The following is a 21,193-nucleotide window of genomic DNA, read 5'->3' on the forward strand; positions in this document are numbered from 1 at the left end:
TCTGACCTGCAGGTATACATGCAGGCAAAACACTGTATACATGATAATAAATAAATCTTTAAAAAATGGTGTTCTATCTAATTTCCTTTCTAGGCTTTATTTTTTTCTACACAATAAAATCTTTCTTACATTTTTGCTCTCTGATATATAATCAGGTTAATTTTAATAATTACAATTTCTTTCCTTACAGAGTCTACCCCGCTCATTATTTTTTTTTTGTGGTCCTACTCTTCAGCAATTGCTTATAATAAAAGTATAAGATTATTTCACACTTTAAAGGTTTTTTTTTTTTTTCAGTATAGTTCTTGCCTGTGGCCCTTGAGTTAATGTAACTCTTCATCTTTATAATGAAAAAATATACTGAAGATTTTAATTATTCTATTTCTAAGCAGAGATTTGTCGTTCGATTTTTGAAAGATACAAGTGACCATTATTATTTGTAAAGACTGAGATTTTCCCAATTATATTTTTCTTTAGCAAGCCCCCCCCAGAAGGACAACTATTCAAACAGTAGACAGAGACATGAGTGTAAGGAAAGCCACACTCCCATTCATCCAAAACATTCATAAGTGTCTGTCCATCACTTTATGGAGTGCATGCTTTGGCAGAAAAGCCTTGCAGTTCTCCCTTTATTTCTCTGGTCTTTTACTCACTGCTTTCCAGATTTCCCTATTTCTTGCTGATTTGGGCATTTTGAATTTTATGGGCTTGGTATAATTTCCCTTATAAGTGTTTGGCTTGCATTTTGTCGAACTCCTTTATTCTTTGTGCTTACAGTTTTCATTGTACATGAAAGATTTCCTGTCATTAAACTTTGCTCCCCAGAGCTCAGCTTTCTTGGGATTGTTTTTTGTATATTTGTCACAGTAGCTTATACTGCTGAATGTGTTCCTATTTCAGTCTTTACTGTTTTCAGTCTTTTAAATTGTAGGTATTCAGTGTGATGATATAGTTAGTATACAACCCATAAAATATAATGCGTAGTCTATATACATTTTGGGGCCAAGCCAAATATTTTTATTTGTATTCAGACAAGAAATACAACTCTGGCAAAAGCTATTACATAACATCTATTTACTTTTTATTGATAAATAGGAATATTATTTATTTTTAAATCGCAGCCAATAACACCTTAAAAAGTCATTAAATATATGTCTCTCGTTATTTATTGGTTTGTGTTTGTATGTGGAAGGCTTGAATGTGGAGGTTAGAGCACAACCATATAGAACCCTGTGTTGAACTCAGGCTAGCATGAAGTGCCTGTGCCCACTGACCCAAGAATGCCCATTTAATCAAGAAAAATGGTTTGTAACTTGATATGGTATGCACTTCAAGTTTAAATGTCATTTGATCCTATTCATATCTCTAAATTTCCCTTTCTTTCTCATAAGCTCTTTAGTTTCCTAAAATATTAAATGCATGTCATATGTTAAATTATTTTTTATTTACTTTTGCTATTGTGCCATTCTTTCTGCAAATTCCTATATCTGCATGATTTTTGGTTTTGTATGGTAGGTAAGTTATTCCTTTTAGTACAGTGATATTCTCTCACATAGGCTGTTTGTTTTATGCATTTTATTTATATCAAGATTTCAAAACTTATGTTAATATACTTTTCAACCTCTAAGTTTTATCAGTTTTGATATATCTACTTTTAAGCTTCATTTCAATATTGTTTATTATAGTTCTGATTTATAGAATATCAAGTCTGCATTTTTTATTTTATATGTAGTTAAGCTCTAGTTTACCTTATATTTAACCTGGTATATATTTTATGGTTTGTTTTTGTTAACCACTGACTGAAAACCAGAGAGTCTTATTCTGCTATACCATATCTGTGAGTTTCATCACTTCTCCTGTGTGCCAATTCACTAAAATATTTTTGTTAATGTTTAAAGGGAATTATAATAAGTTTTTAAAGCAGAGTATTGCTCTTTGTCAGTCTTTAAAGAAGAGAATCATGAATACAGTTCTATTCAGGAATCTTGTCAATGTGTCTTGAAACTTACATCCCATAAGGAACTCAGTGGAGAAACCCTGAGACAGCCTTCTTCTTGATCCTGGTCCTGTGTATATCCAGGTGTATGACCTATTTCATTTTGCTGTCCTCCTATACATGAACTGTTACAGAGAACACTTCCCTCTTAAAATCTTTCTTTCACTCTGAGTATAAGATCATATCAAAGCAGAATTTAATTTTCTTCTTAAAGGATAACACAACCTGATCATAAGCATCTTTCTGGATATTGGCTTATATAAGTTGGATTCTCCACTTATCTTTAGTTCACAGATGCTAGTTATACCCTTGCTTAGTGTGGCATGTATTTGGTTGCTTTATAATATTTCATGTTTAAATTATTTTGTCAAACAATTATACCACTATTCTTTTTTAAGTTTTTATTATTTTATTTTACATGTATGGGTTATTGCGACTTGTCTGTGAGCATGAGTGTGACTGCTGTCCACTGAGGCTACCAGAAGGCATCACATTCCCTGGAATTAGAGATAAAGAGTGCAGACTGTTGTGTTTGCTCTGAAAACTGAACCCAGCTTCTCTGAAAGAGAAGTTGATGCTCTTAATCACTGAGTTGCCTTTATAACACCTAATATTCCTGATATTATTAGAAATAAAATTATCTTTCAAAATTACCTTCATGATAACTCTATCTTTGGGAAATTTGCACATGGTTTAATTACATTTTTAAATGTTAGTACAAATAAAGTTAAAAGGTTATAACTTGATTTTTAAGAGAAACAATAAAAGGAATTATGGCATAAGCACTTTGATAAGTATATAAATAACATTATTACAGTTTCTTTGTATTGAGTATTTGAAATTACCCAGGAAGTGATAAGCACCAATCATTTTGAAAATTAGCATAATTGCTCCAGATCATTTGGGAGTTTTCAGAATAGTAATGATCACAAAAGACTGAAGATGAATAAAAGAATTGAATTGTGTATTTCTTAGTTATTAGAGACAATCTAGTTTAGTGGATCAGGAATATACACTATCACGAAGAACATAAAACCAAGAAGGGAGAGAGAGAGGGGCTAAAACTCCATTAATCCAAAAGAGAAAAATAGCCCTCTGTAGACCGTCCCCCAAACAGTATTAGAACTGCCTTGTGATCAACAAGTTTTACACAACTTTTAGGTTCTCCTTTGATGCTCAGTTGGTAGAGCAGAGGACTGTAGTGGATTTCCACCTTTGGGGATGGAGAGATGGCTCAGAGTTTACAAGCACTGGCTGCTCTTCCAGAGATCCTAAATTCAATTCCCAGCACCCACATCCAGCACAACCATCTATAGTGAGATCTGGTGCCCTCTTCTATCGTGTGTGTGTATATGCAGGCAGAACACTGTATACATAATAAATAAATCTTAGAAAAAAGACTTTTAGAAAAATTTTCCAAAAAGGGGGGTATCTCAAGAAAAAGGTCATAATCTTTGACCTCTGAAGTGTTACTTCAAAAACAAGCAAACAAAAAAAGAAAAAACAAAACAAAAAAATAAGACATTTATAGTTATAATTTGCTGACATAATTATGTGTGGAGCAATTATTTTTTGACTAATAATTTGAAATAAGTAGTTTTCAAAATGAATGATTTGTTCAACTAAGTCCAGATAGTTTTAAAGGACAAGAAGAGAAAAAAAAAACTTAGATTAAGAAAAGAAAAGCAACATAAATGCAAATTTTATTTGTTAGTAGAAGAGGGTCTATATATTGCTTAATGAGCCCAATATCTACTATTATTCCAGAGATAATGAAACAGATTTCATAGTCACATTAACTCTTTCAAACTACTGACCTCCAATTTTCAACAGGAAATATTACACAGAATATATGTTAGAAGCTGTTATATCATTTAGACTTTTTTTCAAGTTTGCTTTATAAAGCTTTATGGAAGATCAAAAGACATGGTTTATGAATAATGATTATTTCAGACCAAGTAGATAAACTTTGGAATACTTGTGATTTTGGTATAGAAACAGAATATACTTTCTTCGTGTGACTTGTCTGACAAACTCTATGATGTTAGCAGTTAACCAACATTCTACCTCACTTTAATTTGCTTTAGATCTTAAGATTTGTTTCCCTTTGCATTTTACAACATGGTTTATATTTTATGAAGACAAATAGTAAATATTTTAAACAAAGAGTTCTTATGGGAAACAGTAAATATAACACCATGTTTTAAAAATAACATGTAGATATCAATGGTAATACACAATCAACTATTTAATAAATGTTAAAAGTCAAAGATATTTTATTATTTATAATATTATATAATGTCTCAGAAGTAAGAATTACAGAGCACACAATAATAAATTTACCATTTATTTTAGCTTTCCTTATTGTTCCAGTGTTTTGTTTTTCATAGTATTTTTTAGGTAGAAATGACACAATCAAATCTAATTTTCCCATGATGTGTTGCTAAAAAAAATAGGAACCTATCTTCTACAAAATAATTTATACCATACCTCAAGTACTTTTCAAGCCATATGCAATTTACTTTAAGAGGCATTTAAAATACTCTTTTTTTATAAGTTCCTGTCAAGAATGCAGAATCACTTTTATTTACTCTAATTTCTCCAATATTTATTTTCAAAATTTATGAATCTCTTGGAATTTACTTAAGCAGATTTACTATGACTTCATATTTACTAAGTCTCTGAATCTAATTTGAATTTGATAGGTTCTCTTCTATCTCAAAACTACTTTTTGAGCTGTATAAATATTTCTTGGATAAAATAAACATAGTGCTGTCTAGTATTCAGTGAAATGAGAATATTAGGTAAGTTCTGTTGCCCAGTAATGTGCAATGAATATAGGGAAAGTTATACTATATTTGGTAGGAAGCACACAGACTCTTATACACAAACTAACACACACACACAAATTTGAAAATGTTAATAATCTCGCATTCTATTTGAGCCTGCATGTCCATGATTTTTACATTTTCTTTCTCAAATGAATAAATAGTTTTAAATTTTTGATTAATCTATCTTCCACTCAATGCTCTGTAGACCAACTGACATTTTTATTTATACAGATAAGGATAATTCTTGCAATATAGTATAAGTGAGGAGGAACATGGGGCTCTATCATCACTAATTTAGAAATTACAAAAAAGCCTAAGTTTCAAAAAGTTGCTTTGTAGGAAAAGTAGTAATTTTATGCATATTTGTGTAGCTCTGTTTTCTGGGAAAAGTAAACATGCAGTGCAAAGGGAGGCTTTGAAAAAATTCCTCAAAGTTCAATGTCAATCATTCATAAACACTCAGAAAACTAGTAGGGTGGTAATGCTATTATAAAAGTGACAAAATAAGAATCTAAACCTACCACTCCATAGTGGTAGGCTAGACTTCACTATGTGAATTCCTTGTTTTCAAAATTAGCTTTATGCATTGCACACAGTTCAAGTGATTGAAAACAGATAGGGAAAGTTGCTGAGTGCCTTAATGTTTAGAAACTTAATTATTTAAAGGATAGAGAAAATAAATGAAGGAAAATTGCATCAAGCTCAGGAATGGTACCTTTTCAGTATTAATTCATAAGCAGGTGTCATTTTGGCTTGAATATTTGTATGTCAATTTTGCCTTCTTGTCATTTGAATATGTGCATATATGAAATCATGAAATAAGGATCTAACATTTGTTGTAAGACCATGACATTTCCTAAACACCATCAGTTTTTGCAAATAAAGCTAAATACACAATAGTCTTCATGAAAACAAGCTCATAAACTTAAGAGGTTGTTATATGATTGAAATAAGACTGTGCATTTTATTTGCAAAAACTCATTCAATATGCATATGTTATATGTTGTATATCATGGTTTCATGGGTAATAGCATGTGATATGAGCTATATCATTACCGGGTTTTTAGAATTACTTGTTTCTCTGACTAACACTCTACAAATTTGAAGAGATTTTAAGTCCTAGAATAAATACAATGGAAAGCTTAAAGAGTTACCATGATCTCTTGGCCTTCTGCCTTGCTTGTATGGACTCACTAAAATAATTCTGCAGATAAATTTTCCATGACTGATAAACCATGAAGGTACAAATACCATAACTTAAAGTAAGGTATATTTTTGAAATTACATACATGTAAATTTCAGCACATGCTTTAATTTTTGAGACAAAGGCTTATGAAGCCTATGATAGCATCCAATGCCATATGCAGCTGGAATGACTTTGAATTCTGATTTTTCTGCCACCAACTTCCAAGGGCCAAGACAGGTGTGTGGCACCATGCCTGGTATATTCTGTTTATTTTGTTCCCTTTTTTATTCTTGTAGATCTTTGTTTGAACTAAAAGCATGTGTAACACAGAATATCAGCACTAAGAGTCACAAACTGTTGTTTTGTCATTTTATGATATAATCTTCCCTAATTAACACACATTGCTTTTTAATAAATGAGATTTTAATATTGCATCATATTCCTGTTCGTTTCTTCCCCCTAAACTCTTCCATACACCCCTTCTTGCTCTTCAAATCTTTTTATTAATGTTACATATAGATCGAGAAAGCGCCTTATAGCTCAACCCTATAAAACAACCATAGAATTGCTTTTAAAATTAGATATATTTGTAATTAAAATCTAATTATTCTCCTCCTCTTTCTCTTAATCAATTATCAGTATTAATTTTGTTCTGGACTACACAATTTTTGGAAGAACTTAAATCATATATCTATTCTCACATATCTTCAACTAATTTACCCTCACATGTATTCTTAAAGAATTTTAGAGTATTGTAAACTATGAAAGAAAGTCACAGATTCATTTTCAATATTTTTCTCCATATTGAGTTGCTATAATCATAAGACTAGGAAAACTGACCTCACCTCTTGTCCTTTCATTCCAGGAAGGGATGAACTAGCCAGGGAAATGCCAGAAAGCTCACCCCAGTGGTGAGGACAAGGGAGAGTTGGAGGTTTGAGGAACTCTACAACCACCCAGGCAAAGAACCAGGGTTATGTGTTGGCCCACTCCAACTCCATCCATCTGTGATCTGCAGGAAAACCTAAAGAGACTGGTTTTGGAGATCTAAAGCAGCAGAATTTCCACAACACAGGGCATCAGCATGATAACCAAGAGAAGTTCCAGAAAGGGTCCAGCATCAAAGGTGTAGCAGAAACCAGAGGCCTTGAACCAGACTAATGGACACTCGGCAATGAACACTTTCAAGTAAAGTTATTTGTATAAAAGGGTTTACTGCATGACTTACTGTGTCACATTACCTACAGTTTCTGTGGCAAGATTGATTTTTTTCTTCATTTTAATTTTTCTCTTCTTTTATTCTCTTAAATTAAATTTTATTTTATTTTTGGGAAGGGAGGTTGCAAGGTCATAGGGCAAATATGAAGGGATGGGGAAATAAATGGGGTGGCAATACATTATGTGAAAAACACAAAGAAGAAATAAAAAGAAATTTAAAATTTAAAAACAGAATTTTATTCTCAGAGAAGAATAGTAGGGACGGCTGCTTATATTGTTTATCCAGAATAAAACTTCACTAAACTTCTCTCATTTTTGTAAAGCTAGTTCATGAGAGAACGTAGAAGGAAATGTCTGAATTCCTGAAGTGCCTGGAATTTGATGGTAGTCAGTGATGCTGATATTGTCTGACAATTGCAGCATTAAACTGGAAGCTCATGATGTGCTTTGGGTCTCATAAATTAGAGAATTTTGATTTATTACTAGGCCAGACTCCAAGCTTTTGTATTTTGAGCATTTGGACTTATTGCCAAGGGTGATTCATAGAATGACACTTAATGACACAGCCTCCTTTCATGTTTTAAATTACTTATTAAATAATTTATTAATTTTCACCATTAAATGATGAATACATGCAATACAACAGGTCTTAGACTGTATTACAGAAAAAAATGACTGCACTGAAATCCTACATAGATTTATACCCTCAAATATAAAAATCACTTATCTTTAACTCTTATTCACAGTGCTCATAGTTCCAGAACATTAGCAAAGTCATAAGATTCTTAAATAATCAGCTAATGACTATTTACAAATCAAAAGTCTAATTCTAAATTGCATATGTGATCTAAATATTTCTGCTTAGGCACATTGCACATGGGTCAAGTTATAAGTGTAGATTGCACAAACTAGTTATGCTAGAAGAAAAATTCTTTGATATTCGCTTTCAAATATAAAATGAAATCAGTACTATCTTATTTCTCTTTTATAAAGAGAAGTAACGGGAGCTCAACATGCAATATATAAAACATGTCTCTCTCATCTTGATTTCAGTAGGATCCTAGGATTCTTCAAATACTGTCTCTAGGTTTTAAATTTGTTATTATGAGCAAAATGATTTCACCTGTCAATATTTGATTAGTCAGTTTAACAGCTTAAGACAGATTTACTCATTTGATAGATAACCTGGAATTGCAAGGTTATTGATTGAAGCTACACTCAAGACCAAAAAAATGTCAGAAAAACCAATCCATTTGAAGATGGTTCTGATGACTGTTGTTGCCTTGGGTGCCAAGTGTGGTCTGTCCCCCTGTGAACATTTCAAACGGATTGTTCAAAATTGATTGGAAAATAAATTTCAAATACGTTTTAATGTGAAGAAATTTTAGAAGCCTTATTGAAAGCACAAAAAAGCACTCCTTGATTTTTCTCCTTTTTTTGTATTTTTATTGAAATAGTGCAAAGCCATCTTATTTGAAAGAGCACAAGGAATAACATCACAGTGTGTCTTAAAAAGTCTATTACTAGAAAAAAATGAATTATAACATTAAATTGAGACCTTCAAATGAACAAGCTGTAGAAAAATATAAATTAAATATGAAGGTTTATTAACTACGTTTAAGCACTCCATCAATTTACCCAACTCTTTCATGTATTATTTGAACAAAAGAACTGAAATTATATGAAACACAAAAACAAAGCTACTAGAAGACTCTGAGAACTTCAAAAAGTTTAGAATTGCAAACTACATATTTTAATAGTCAAAGCCAATGACAATAATTTAAAATATTCTTTCCTTTTTCTTTTTCTTTTTTTTGATAATGACATGAGCTTTATTAAACGTCAAAAGTTATTTGTCATATTCATATTGAATTTCAAGAGAAAAATAAGAAATCTAGTAAAATACTTGCTTTAAAAAACCCTTAGGGAATACAAGAAACATTGTTTATAAATTAACTAATGAGATAAGTATGTTCACTTTGCTACTTTTAGTTAACACTGTATTAGAGTTCTTGGATAGTTTAAGAAAATAAAATTAGATAGGTAAAATTAGTATATGAAAAGATAAAATAAGGATGTCACTTTTCCCCCATAATTTTCTATGGGAATTTGAAAGCTTTTATGTTTACTTCTTTCCTTTTTCAAACAGAATTGAAAACCTATTTTACAGAAATCAGAAAAAGGAAACAAATTTAACACAGAATAATTTTTAGGTCATTGTCATACATCTAAATGTATAAATTAACTGTGTAGAGTGTAAGAAAATTTTATAAATGCATGCTTCGGTCAAATTGCAGATCAGTGATAATCTGAAGATGTTGATAATTACAAGTTTTCTTTCAGAGTCTATGAGTTGTGTTTGTCCAAGCTCAACACTAGATGATCTTTCTTCTTCTGTCTTCATTTGCATCTCTGGGATCTAATAAAAATTGTGACATACAACATGTCTACATTTTAATTTTTTATAGAAAAGTAGGGATATGGATAAACACTCATTTGTGCTAATTTGAGTCTTAATTGGAACTGAACTACAGAAAAAGCCACACACTTTGCTTGAGGAAATCTTTGGTTTTGGTAAAGCTAAAGGCAAACTTAATGAAATCTAGAAGGAGACTGCCTGAAGTCTATATAGGTGGGTGTAATATCAAAATTATAATGTCTATAGACTTGACAACATCCTCAATTTTATGATTATCCCTTCATATTTCAAGAGGTTCATCAAATTCTATCCATATTCAAGCAAAGGACTTGTGATCTAGGAAAGGGCTTGCTGCTATAAAGCATCCCAGCTGAAAATCTGCAGAGATGGCTTTGTAGTTAAGAGTACTAAGTATTCTTCCAGGACATTGGATTTGATTGCCAACACCTGTATGGTGGCTCTCAACTGTCTGTTACTCCTGCCCCACCTGTTGTGATCCCATTTTCTGATTTTCAAGGTCCCACAGTAAAAGACATATAGGCAGACACACACTCATAAAGAAAAGAAATAGATCCCAGGCAAGTCAATATCTCTTACTGGTATATACCAGTAGTTTAGGAACTCATATAGTGGAGTCAGAAAGCTATGAGTATATTTGCAGATAAATGTGTAAATGTGGTGATGTAGATAGAGCATTAGAGATAGATATAGGTACACTCAAAGGCTTGGCAGTATCTGCAGATAGAAAGGCAATCAGCCAGTAGGGAATCATAGTTTGAAATTTAAAGAAAGAAGCAAATCTTTAAAAAACAAGTCACCAAAATCTAGGACACCATTTGAATTTAGAAAACATATTTGAGAATTTAGATTCTGAGGGGAAAGCAGAGAAGGAGGGGTGAATTGACGACAGACATGTTTTAAATCCTACTATGCAAGCTCTAAAACCTAACAATATTGTAATAAATTAATAATGTAGCATAAGAATTTCTTTCGCAGAACTCTTTTAAGTACAAAAAAAAACATTTTTTTAAAGTACTGTAAACTTTAGCATATGTTGTGGACAGCATTTTCCCATGTGTATCTAAAATTATTTCAAAGAACAATTTTTGTCCAATTTTGTATATTTTCTTATGTTAGCGGCAATGTTTTTGTAGTATAAAGTTCAAGGCAAGCTTAAAGAGATCTGGGGCCTAGATTTGCCTTTGAAAATATCCCGTGACGTCACTGGAAATCCTGCAAGCATCCCATGTTTTCCCAAGAAAATGAGAGCTTTGCTAGATTATCTCTATGTGATCTCCTGTGCCAATGAACTCAAGTGTACTTCCCACTTTCTCTTCTATAATGTTCAGTGTGGCTGGCTTTATGTTGAGGTCTTTGATCCATTTGGGCTTGAGTTTTGTGCATGGTGAGAGATATGGGTCTATTTTCATTTGTCTACATGTTCATATCCAGTTATGCCAGTGCCATTTGTTAAATATGCTTTCTTTTTTTTGATCTTATATTTTTTGCTTCTTTATCAAAGATCAGGTGTTCGAAGATGTGTGGATTGATATCCGGGTCTTCTATAGACCCATATCTATCACCATGCACAAAACTCAAGTTCAAATGGGTCAAAGACTTCAACATAAAGTCAGCCACACTGAACCTTAGAGAAGTGAAAGTGGGAAGCACACTTGAGCTCATTGGCACAGGGAACCACTTCCTAAATATAACCCCAGCAGCACAGACACTGAAAAAAACTATAAATGGAACCTCCTGAAATGGAAAAGATTCTGTAAAGCAAAGGACACAATCAACAAGACAAAATGACAGCCTACAGATGGGAAAATATCTTCAATAACCGCACATCAGACAGAGGTCTAATCTCCAAAGTATACAACGAACTCAAGAATTTGGACACCAAAAGATCACATAATCCAATAAAAATGGAGTACAATAAAAATGGAATATATTTTTTGCTTCTTTGTCAAAAATTAGATGTTCTAAAGTTTGTAGTTTAATATTCAGGTCTTCAATTCAGTTCCATTGGTTCTCCTGTCAGTTTTTATGCCAATACCAGGCTGCTTTCAGTACGGTAGCTCTGTAATAGATTTTGAAGTCAGGGAGGGGTTGTGATGCCTCCAGAAGTTCCTTTATTGTACAGGATTGTTTTGGCTATCCTGGGTTTTTCACTTTTCCATATGAAGTTGAGTACCATTCTTTTGAGGTCTGTGAAGAATTTTGCTGAGATTTTGATGGGCATCGCATTGAATCTGTAGTCAGCAAGCTAGAGTTTGGGAGCAAAACTGTTGTACTTTATAAGTACAACATTGGTTACTCAGAACACGGATTCTTGATGTGGGAATCCAAGGGTAGCTTCATAGGACCCATGGGTCTCCTAAATTTATATGCTAGAGAACATTTGTGTTTATGTATATGTCTGCATCTTTTCCTATGCAACTCTATAATCCAGAGGGGTTAAATATGTTTGGCATTGCGACTTAATGGGTATATGAACCCAAATCATATTATAGAAGGCATGCATACAATTTAATTACCATCTTGCTTAACATGTGAAATTTGAAATAAAGATAGTTAGGAATAAAAAACACTCCATCAAATGATGAGCTGACCTTTACCAGTTCCTTGTAACACCAAGGTTTGTAACTTTGTGATATTTCTTCACACTAGCATTGGGGAAAAATAAATTATTTGTTTATGTTTTTTTTCTTACAATCAGAATATCTGATATCTGAGTCAGTCATAAAAGAATGTTTGCTCATAAATTATCCCCAGAGATTTTCCACTCTTATAGTGGAACACTGCAGCTGAATAATGCAGAGTGTGTTTTGAGTGCCAAAGCCTAGGGTGACTGTCTAGAGCTTTCAAGAGAGTACCTTTTATAGACGATAACTCTTTTTTATGTAACAAAATTAAAACTCAACATTCCATAGACCTCTTAAATATACATCCATATCCAGATCACAAAGCCACTGTGAAGACAATAGCATAAATAATTATTCTCCACATCACAAACTGGGATAATCACTCTACTTTCATGTGCTTTTTTCAGACCTAGATGAGAGAAGCATCTGGGACGTAGGAACATTTGGGAACCATTTCGTTTAGTTTGGTTGGCTAAAGATGCTGGTATAGAACACACCTGTGTACACACACAAATGCATAAACCATTGCTTCATGTAACAGAAAACACATTATTCCAGAATAATTAATTATTCTAGCATTATTAGACTATAAAATATCTATAGACCTTAAATATTTGAGTGATAATTTTGAAACGCAAATACCATAATCCTGAATGTTTAACTTCCCAAATTAAAAAATTATTGTCTCAAATTCTAAAATACTCAACTACCAGAAATATATTGCAAAAGAATAATTAAAATTGTCTGGAAGGAATCAACTTACATTTCAAAAAGAGTTATCTGACAAACATAAAACCGTGACAGAACAATTCACAGAAAGTTTTTATAAAAAAAAACTCAGTGGTGAACTGTCTTGGCCAATTGGAGCACTGATTCAAAAGAACAAAGACCTGAGTTTGATATGCATAACACATGTGCACACACATGAACCTAGTTGTGATAATACACACCTGAAATATAGAGATACTGAATCAGGAAGTAGAAAAAGATGGCTATTTAGAAGTTCAATGATTTGCAATGGTGATGGGCCAGCCAATGTGACACTCTGTCTGAAAAGACATGCAGTAGGGACATGAAGAATGACTTACACACACACACACACACACACATGCACACACACACACATTCATACACTCACACATGCACATGCACACTCACAAAATATATGTCTCCATTGTGCATACACATATGCAGACACCCAGAAAATAAGCTAAAGTACTATACACATTTTGAAAGCATAAACACTCATATATACAGAAACAGATCTTGCACATAACAGCTACAAAAACTAGAAATTTGAGCCACTAAATAATATTACAAATCTGGTCAAAATTAACATATGTCACTACTGATAGAAATCAAGTCCAGCTGGGCGGTGGTGGCACGTGCCTTTAATCCCAGCACTCGGGAGGCAGAGGCAGATGGATCTCTGGAAGTTCGAGGCCAACCTGGTCTACAAGAGCTAGTTCCGGGACAGGCACCAAAGCTACAGAGAAACCCTGTCTCGAAAAACCAAAAAAAAAAAAGAAATCAAGTCCAACAAACCTATTCATTCGTGTTCATAAACAGAAATACCATAATGTAAAGTGCTATTTTTCTCATCTGTATCGATTTGTTTTCTCATTTCTTTTCTGATTAAAATATAATTGCATCATTGTCTTAGTTAGGGTTTCTATTTCTGTGAAGAGACACCATGACTATGGAAACCCTTGTAAAGGAAAACCATTTAACTGATCGACTTTCATTTTCAGAGGTTTAGCCTCTGCTGTAACATGGTAGCATAAAGGGAGACACAGTGCAGGGGAACAGTCTGACAGTCCTACATGTTCACTCAAAGCAACAGGAAGAAATGTATTTCACTGGTTGCAACTTGAACACAAGAGACATCCAAGCCCACCATGACCCCTCCACCCCATGGCACACTTTTTCCAACAACACCATGCCTACCTGTCGTGGAATATTATTTTAAAGTGTGTTATATTTGTTTAATGATGTAGAGATTGTTGCACTCTTTTATGTTTCATTTGTTTAATTCTGTGAAGCTGCATGGAGACAGAAAGAGAGAGAGAGAGAGAGAGAGAGAGAGAGAGAGAGAGAGAGAGAGAGAGAGAGAGAGAGAGAGAGAGAGGAAGGGAGAGAGGGAGGAAGAGAGGGAGGAAGGAAGGGAGGGAGGGACGGAGAGAGACTGAGAATCTCTGATCAGTATTGCCTGAATGTTCCTGAATGTTTATGAATTCTGGGCCCTGATTGGTATTGAATTAAAGGGCCCCTCCCTCCCACAATGCTAGTTTTTTTGCTTTTAGTATCCCTTACTTTGCTGTAGTTCTTTGCCTAGATGAGGGGACCCCTAAGATTTTCCCTTTCCACATTAAAATATTGAATGTTGTTATTGCTCATTTTTCTTTAAGTTGCTATGTTACTTAGACAGTATACATGAAAGTTCCCTAAAATTTTCAGAAGACACAATTTCAGACTATTTTCTAGTTCACTAGCTCTTACAATCTTTCCACTCCCACTTCTACAAACTTCCCTGAGCTTTAGGTGAATGACATGTGTTATACAGACATCCACTGTGGCTATACCGTCTAGGTTCAATTGTTCTCTGTATTTTAACTAGCTCTGGTTTTCTGTCATGGATTCTGTTCTGTTTGTAGATGAGCATTCCAGTTTCTTGTTCTCTATTCACTGACCAGTTGTGTGTCTCATTAGTAATTTCCATCTACTGCATATAGAAGCTTCTCTAATGAGGACTGAGATATAATGCACTCATCTATGAGTAAAGATGAGAACTTAGAGAACAGGATATTACTATGTCCCTTTACAGAATAAATGCACTAGGTTCTCTCCTAGGGCCCAAGACCTAAACAGCCAAACATTTTTAGGCCAGTTAAGAGAACCAGGTAGGGTTGATTTGTGTCTTGTGAAGCATTTTTTGCAGCCAAAGAATGTGGCAGACAACTTTCAATGTATTTGTGTCACTATTGAACCAGTGAACATAGCTTGCAGTGTGCACAGTTGAGTAAAACTACCTCCAAAATGTTCCCCAATTTTAGCTATCATTCCCTACACTCTCTCCTCCAATCTCCAACCTAAACACTCCAGCTCCCCCCCCGTCCTGTCTCCAGTTCACCCACAGAATCTATTCTGCTTCTTGTTCCCTCCTTATCTTATGTTTATGAATGTTTAGCCTGTGAGTATGCATGTGTATCACCTGTGCACAGTGTCTAAGGACACCACAAGTGGAAACTATAGTTACAGGTGGTTGTGAGCCACTGAAAAAGGTACTTTAACCTGAACCTGAATTTGCCGAATGAACAGCTAATACATCCTCCAATTCACAGCCATTGAGACAATGTGAGAAACCAAACCTGTGCAAGATTGAAGCATAGAGGCGGGCGGTGGTGGCGCACGCCTTTAATCCCAGCACTGGGGAGGCAGAGGCAGGAGGATCTCTGTGAGTTCGAGGTCAGCCTGGTCTAGAAGAGCTAGTTTCAGGACAGGAATTAAAAGCTATGGTGAAATCCTGTCTCAAAAATAATAATAATAATAAAAAAAGATTGAAGCATAGAAAACTCCAGCACTGTTGGGGTTGTATCAGGATTCACCCCTAGATGAGGAAGGATCTCTTGGAAATTAATAGTGTTAAAGAGGGCAGAAATTTAGATATGGAGGCAACTGTAGTTGGATCTCAGAGGATTCATGAGTGGGGTGAACATGATCAAAATCTGTTATACCAAACTGTCAAGGAACTAATAAAAATGTGAAAGACCGGCATATTTTACGTAGAGTATTATACTTTCAGTCTATTGACATGCCACCATGAAACTCTATGATTTCAAAAGAGTGTTATGCTTTTAAATCTACACAAAGAATATTATGGATTTTACCTATATATTAAAAAGCTTCGATTTAAATGTACATCCAGAGATACTGAAATGATTGAACATATGAAAATATGTTAATGTAAATCCTATAAACAATCTGAAAGAAAAATAATACAGCTGATCATTTCATTAGTTGCTGAAAAAGCTTTTGAAAAATAACTCGGCACACCTTCGTGATTAATGTCATGGAGAGATTAGGAATACAAGGGGCATCCTTAAATATAATAAAAGCAATAAATGTACTCACAGTTTTCCAACTTTCAGAGCTAAAGCATACTCATATCTTATTAGTATGTGATACTGTCTACTTTAAATTACATATATATATATATACATATACATACACACACACAAAAATGTAATTTTGCATGTATGGGCATATGAATTTAACATTCAAAAGAACTTGCATGTTTTGTCATGTGAAAAAAGAGGAACAAAGTTATACTTAGTGTTCACTGTTTTGTATCAATTTCTTTCTATGAATCCATCCAGTCATATGAAAAGTACTTAATGATTAATTCTTTTGTCTATGGACCCAAAATTAAATATGTGTAAGTCATAAATTTAACTAAGACATTTTGTTATATCATTTTAAGCATTGAAAGAATTTAACCTTGGTCTTGTAAAAATCAAAATATTGTGATAATATTATTTTACATAGTCAACTGAATTTCAAAGAAGCTAATTTATGGCAAAGTTTATAAGAGCATTATACTCCTTTTAAAACAAATCCTGTTACCATGGTTTTTCATCTATACTTTGTCACTATAGTAACTATGAATATTATGTAAATGCTACCTCTTCTACATGGAACACATTCACTACTGAAAATGTCTTCTTTCTTCTATTTAGAGATTATGAAATTTCATCTGAGTAGATAAACAAGAAACTTTTATATGATGATAAAATAACTTACCTCTTATTAGTGTGTCTTTCAAGTTAATTAGCAGAGCGAAAAATGACGACTAAGAAATAAAAAGAGAATGTAATTTGGAGAAGGTCAGCACTTGTGAGTTTATCATCACAGTACAGTAATTATTTCCTGTCTATAAATTGAGGGTAGAATTATTTGGATTATAAAAGTCAATACAGATGCATACAACTGTGATTGACAAATATCTGAACTAATAATAATAAAACTATAGATGCAAGAAAGAAAATTAATGCATGGGAGGGGAATCATCCTTTGTATAAAGTCTTCATATTGATGACCCAAACATCTCCCACTCAATACATGCCCAATAGTTTTCTAATCTAACTCTTTAAAGAGACACATTAACACCATGGCATATCCCATAAACAATCACAATGAAGGCAGATATTTTTCTAGACAGCTTGTATAGAGATTCCTGAAGTGAACAAGCTCCATTTAGGGTTTGCCTGACCTCAATTCAGTTTTTCACTTTTGAAGGAGCTCTTTTTAACTAGAAAAGATACCAGTTCACTTCAGAGTATGTGAGGCTCCATCTCAAGGACTTAGTCAAATGTCACTCGTCACACATAAAAACGATACAATTAACCCCAAATAAAGGCATCTGGCATATAATGTTATAATTAAAATGAAAATCAAATCTCATCTACCCTTAAAAAGGGGTGTCTTAGGAAGAAAGGGGGTTGAGACATATTGTTGCATAAAAAAAACTAGACTGAATCTCACTGAACATTCACTTCTGTCAATAGCAAAATTAATTGGAAATATACTTGTAGTCAAGGAAATCTGAATCTCTTAACTCACTGCAGAGTGAAAGAATATACAACATGTAGAATTGTAGTTCTAAGATCAGAAGCACTGATGACAGCTTATGTTGGAGATGATGTAGGGTAAAGAGAACACTCCTCCATTGCTCATGGGATTGCAAACTGGTACAGCCACTTTGGAATTCAGTATGGGTATATCTCAGAAAATTAGGAAACAACCTACCTCAAGACTCAACAATTCCACTTTTGGGTATATACCCAAAGGATGCTCAATCATACCACAAAGACATGTTGAGCAACTCTGTTCATAGCAGCATTATTTGTCATAGCCAGAACCTGGAAACAACCTAAATGTCCATTAACCAAAGAATGGATAAAGATGTGGTACATTTACACAATGGAGAACTACACAGTGGATAAAATAATGGCATCTTTAAATTTGCAGGTAAATGAGTGGATCTAGAAAACATCATATTGAGTGAGATAACCCAGGCCCAGAAAGGCAAACATTATATGTAATCACTCATAAGTAGCTTTTAGACATAAAGCAAAAAAAAACCAGCTTATGATTAACAATCCCAGGGAACCTGCACAACAGAGAGGACCCTAAAAGAGACATATGTGAACCTAATCTACATGAGAAATATAAAATACAAGATCTCCTGAGTAAATTGGGAGCATGGGATTCATAGGAGAGGGAGAAGGGGTGGGTAGAGTAAGGAAGGGGAGTGAAGAAAGAAAACAATAAAAATAAAAGAAATAAAAATAAAATAAAAAGAATTTTGGTTCTCTTTCTACTATTTCTCTAGCTTTCTGTCTTTATAAAATTAAATTTTTAAAGAGAATTTATATGTCCCACAAAGTAATATTTTCTCTGAAATTATTTTTTTTGTTTTTAGGTTAAAATATGCATATGCAGTATACAATGCTGAAAATTGCACATCTCAGTTATCTAAATATAAAGACCTCCTGAATGAAGTCAGAAACTTAAAGAGAGAAGTTTAAGCAAAACAGGAAGAGTAGGAGTCAACAATGGTACATTAGTCATTTTAGTCACATTTTTTTTTCCTCCAGTGTCTACATTCTCAGTATCTATAAATACTTGGTAGGCACATTACTGTTGTAGGGAGCAAACCCTTTTGTCCTGGACGCCCAACTAGCTTACACCTGAAATAACCACACAGAAACTGTATTCATTTAAACACTGCCTGGCCCATTATCTATAGCCTCTTATTGGGTAACTCTCACATCTTGATTTAACCCATTTCTAATAATCTGTATATTATTATGATGTTGTGGCTTACCAGGAAAGATTCAGCATGTCTGACCTAGCAGCTCCATGATGGTTCTTTTGCTCTGCTTTCTTTCTCCCAGAATTCAGTGTCTTCTCTGCCTACCTAAGTTTTGCCCTATCAGGCTAAACAGTTTCTTTATTGATTAACCAATGAAAGCAACACATAATCAGAAGGACCTCCTACACCACATGACTACATATTGCCTATGCCAAGCCGCATTGCTATCATTTGTTTATAAATGCAAGCTTAAAATATTTTTTTTTCATTACTTGGGAAGCTAAGGGCATCTAAGCTGAAATATTATTAAGCATGAATGACAGACTAAAACAAAACTCTGATCCACAATCAGCAACCATGGTTAACCAAAGCATTTTCTCATAGAGTAGCCCAGAAACCAACAAGAACTGAGATACTGGCTTTGGGGAAGTTAGAACACTTTCATCAGTGATTCAGAGAATGATTCTGTAGCAATGAGACTCAAATGAGAAGTCATTAATAACGATCTTAGAAATGAACCCCTTCACTTCATGTTTATATTACCAAATTTTTGATCAAGAGGCGAGAGTAAATCTCTTTTCTAGGAATAAGAGGATAAATAAGATTGTAGTTCAAAAGAGAAGAAAGGGTTCATTCTGTCTTTAAGCTCCAGGGGCTTGGAAATTCAGTCTTGAAATCTCAACTGATACCTCAACACATGGCAGGAAGTAAGCATGTACGGGGGCTAATATAAATGAAAACTGGAAGGAACTGTTAAAGAATATTACTTTAAACATGTAAAGTTGTGTTCCATTTATGTTGAGGAATATTGTTTTAATTATGTAAAGCTGTGTTACGTGTATTTATGCTTTATTTGTGCCTAAGGCACCTGATTGGTCTAGTTACAAGCTGAATGGCCAAGAGTTAGGCAGCAGAGTGATAGGCTGCAATGGCAGCAGGGAGACTGAATAGGAGGAGAAATCTAGATTGAATTGAGAGAAGAATGAGGGAGAAAGAAGGAGATGGTGAGAGCCAACCAGACAGTAACCAGACATGGTGTAGAACATACAGAATGAAAGAAAGGTAAGAAGTCCCAAGACAAAATGTAAATGAAGAGAAACATAGTAACTAAGTTAAAAGGATTAGTGGGACCAACATAAGATAACTCCAGGCATTCATAACTAAAAATATATCTCCATGTCACAATCTAAGAGCTGATTGGTGGCCTAAAAGAAAGCCTGCTACAAGAAACCATTTTTTTTTTCTTGATAGCAATCATCTCTGAAAAAATGAAAATTCACCTACAGGAGAGAAATCCATTCATATAAGAAAATGTTATCTCCAGCACTAAAACCTCTTCCACTAGGTCCCAAATCTAAATTCTGTGTGCTTGGGAAAGAAATTCTTACTTATAAAATTTAAGGAGATACCTTCAGACAGTAGCATATCCCTAATCAATCACAATACAGATAGGCTTTGTTTCTAGATTGGCTGACTGGAGATTACCCTTGTACACAGATTCTATTCAGAGTATACCTAAGTGGGGGGTTGCTCTCTCTGTTTTAGGTAACTTCTGATAATTCTCACAAGAGCTATAAGAAAGACATGGTTTGGAGGTGACGAACTGTCTTGGCCTGATTAAGAAATGGAGGCAAGAAAACTGATTTAATGAGCCTGATCCAGCAGAGAAGAAAAAAAAAAGAAAGACATGGTTTCTGGCTACTAAAATCAAGCTTAAGTGATCAAGCAGGATCTAAAGAAGCAGAAATTTTGCTTTGTATAAAGCAAATGTAATTATCTTAAAAAGTGCACAATTAAATCTTAAAAGAGAATAAAAATTAAATCAAGCAAAATCTGCAACTGGAAAATAAATACCAATTATATTATCTTCAAAGGGGTCATGTCAAGTGTTTCTGCTATTTGACTAGGTATGTATATTGGATTACTTTTCAGAAACGGATATAAAAGTTTATGAGTTCACCTCTAAAGTGTCATGAACAGACCAAGACATTTCATTCAGTACACACACTGGTGAGGCGTGAGTT

The 21,193-nt window shown here is 33.8% G+C and overlaps 1 non-coding gene across 1 annotated transcript; it reads left to right on the forward strand.

Moving 5' to 3' along the window:
* Nucleotides 1-20,759: 20,759 nt before the first annotated feature.
* Nucleotides 20,760-20,829, forward strand: LOC130863278 (small nucleolar RNA SNORD57). The gene has a single exon (XR_009055707.1). It is a non-coding gene; the product is annotated as a small nucleolar RNA SNORD57 (small nucleolar RNA).
* The last annotated feature ends 364 nt before the right edge of the window (nucleotides 20,830-21,193 follow it).

The sequence above is a fragment of the Chionomys nivalis genome, chromosome 20, assembly GCF_950005125.1.
Source record: "Chionomys nivalis chromosome 20, mChiNiv1.1, whole genome shotgun sequence".
NCBI lineage: Eukaryota > Metazoa > Chordata > Mammalia > Rodentia > Cricetidae > Chionomys > Chionomys nivalis.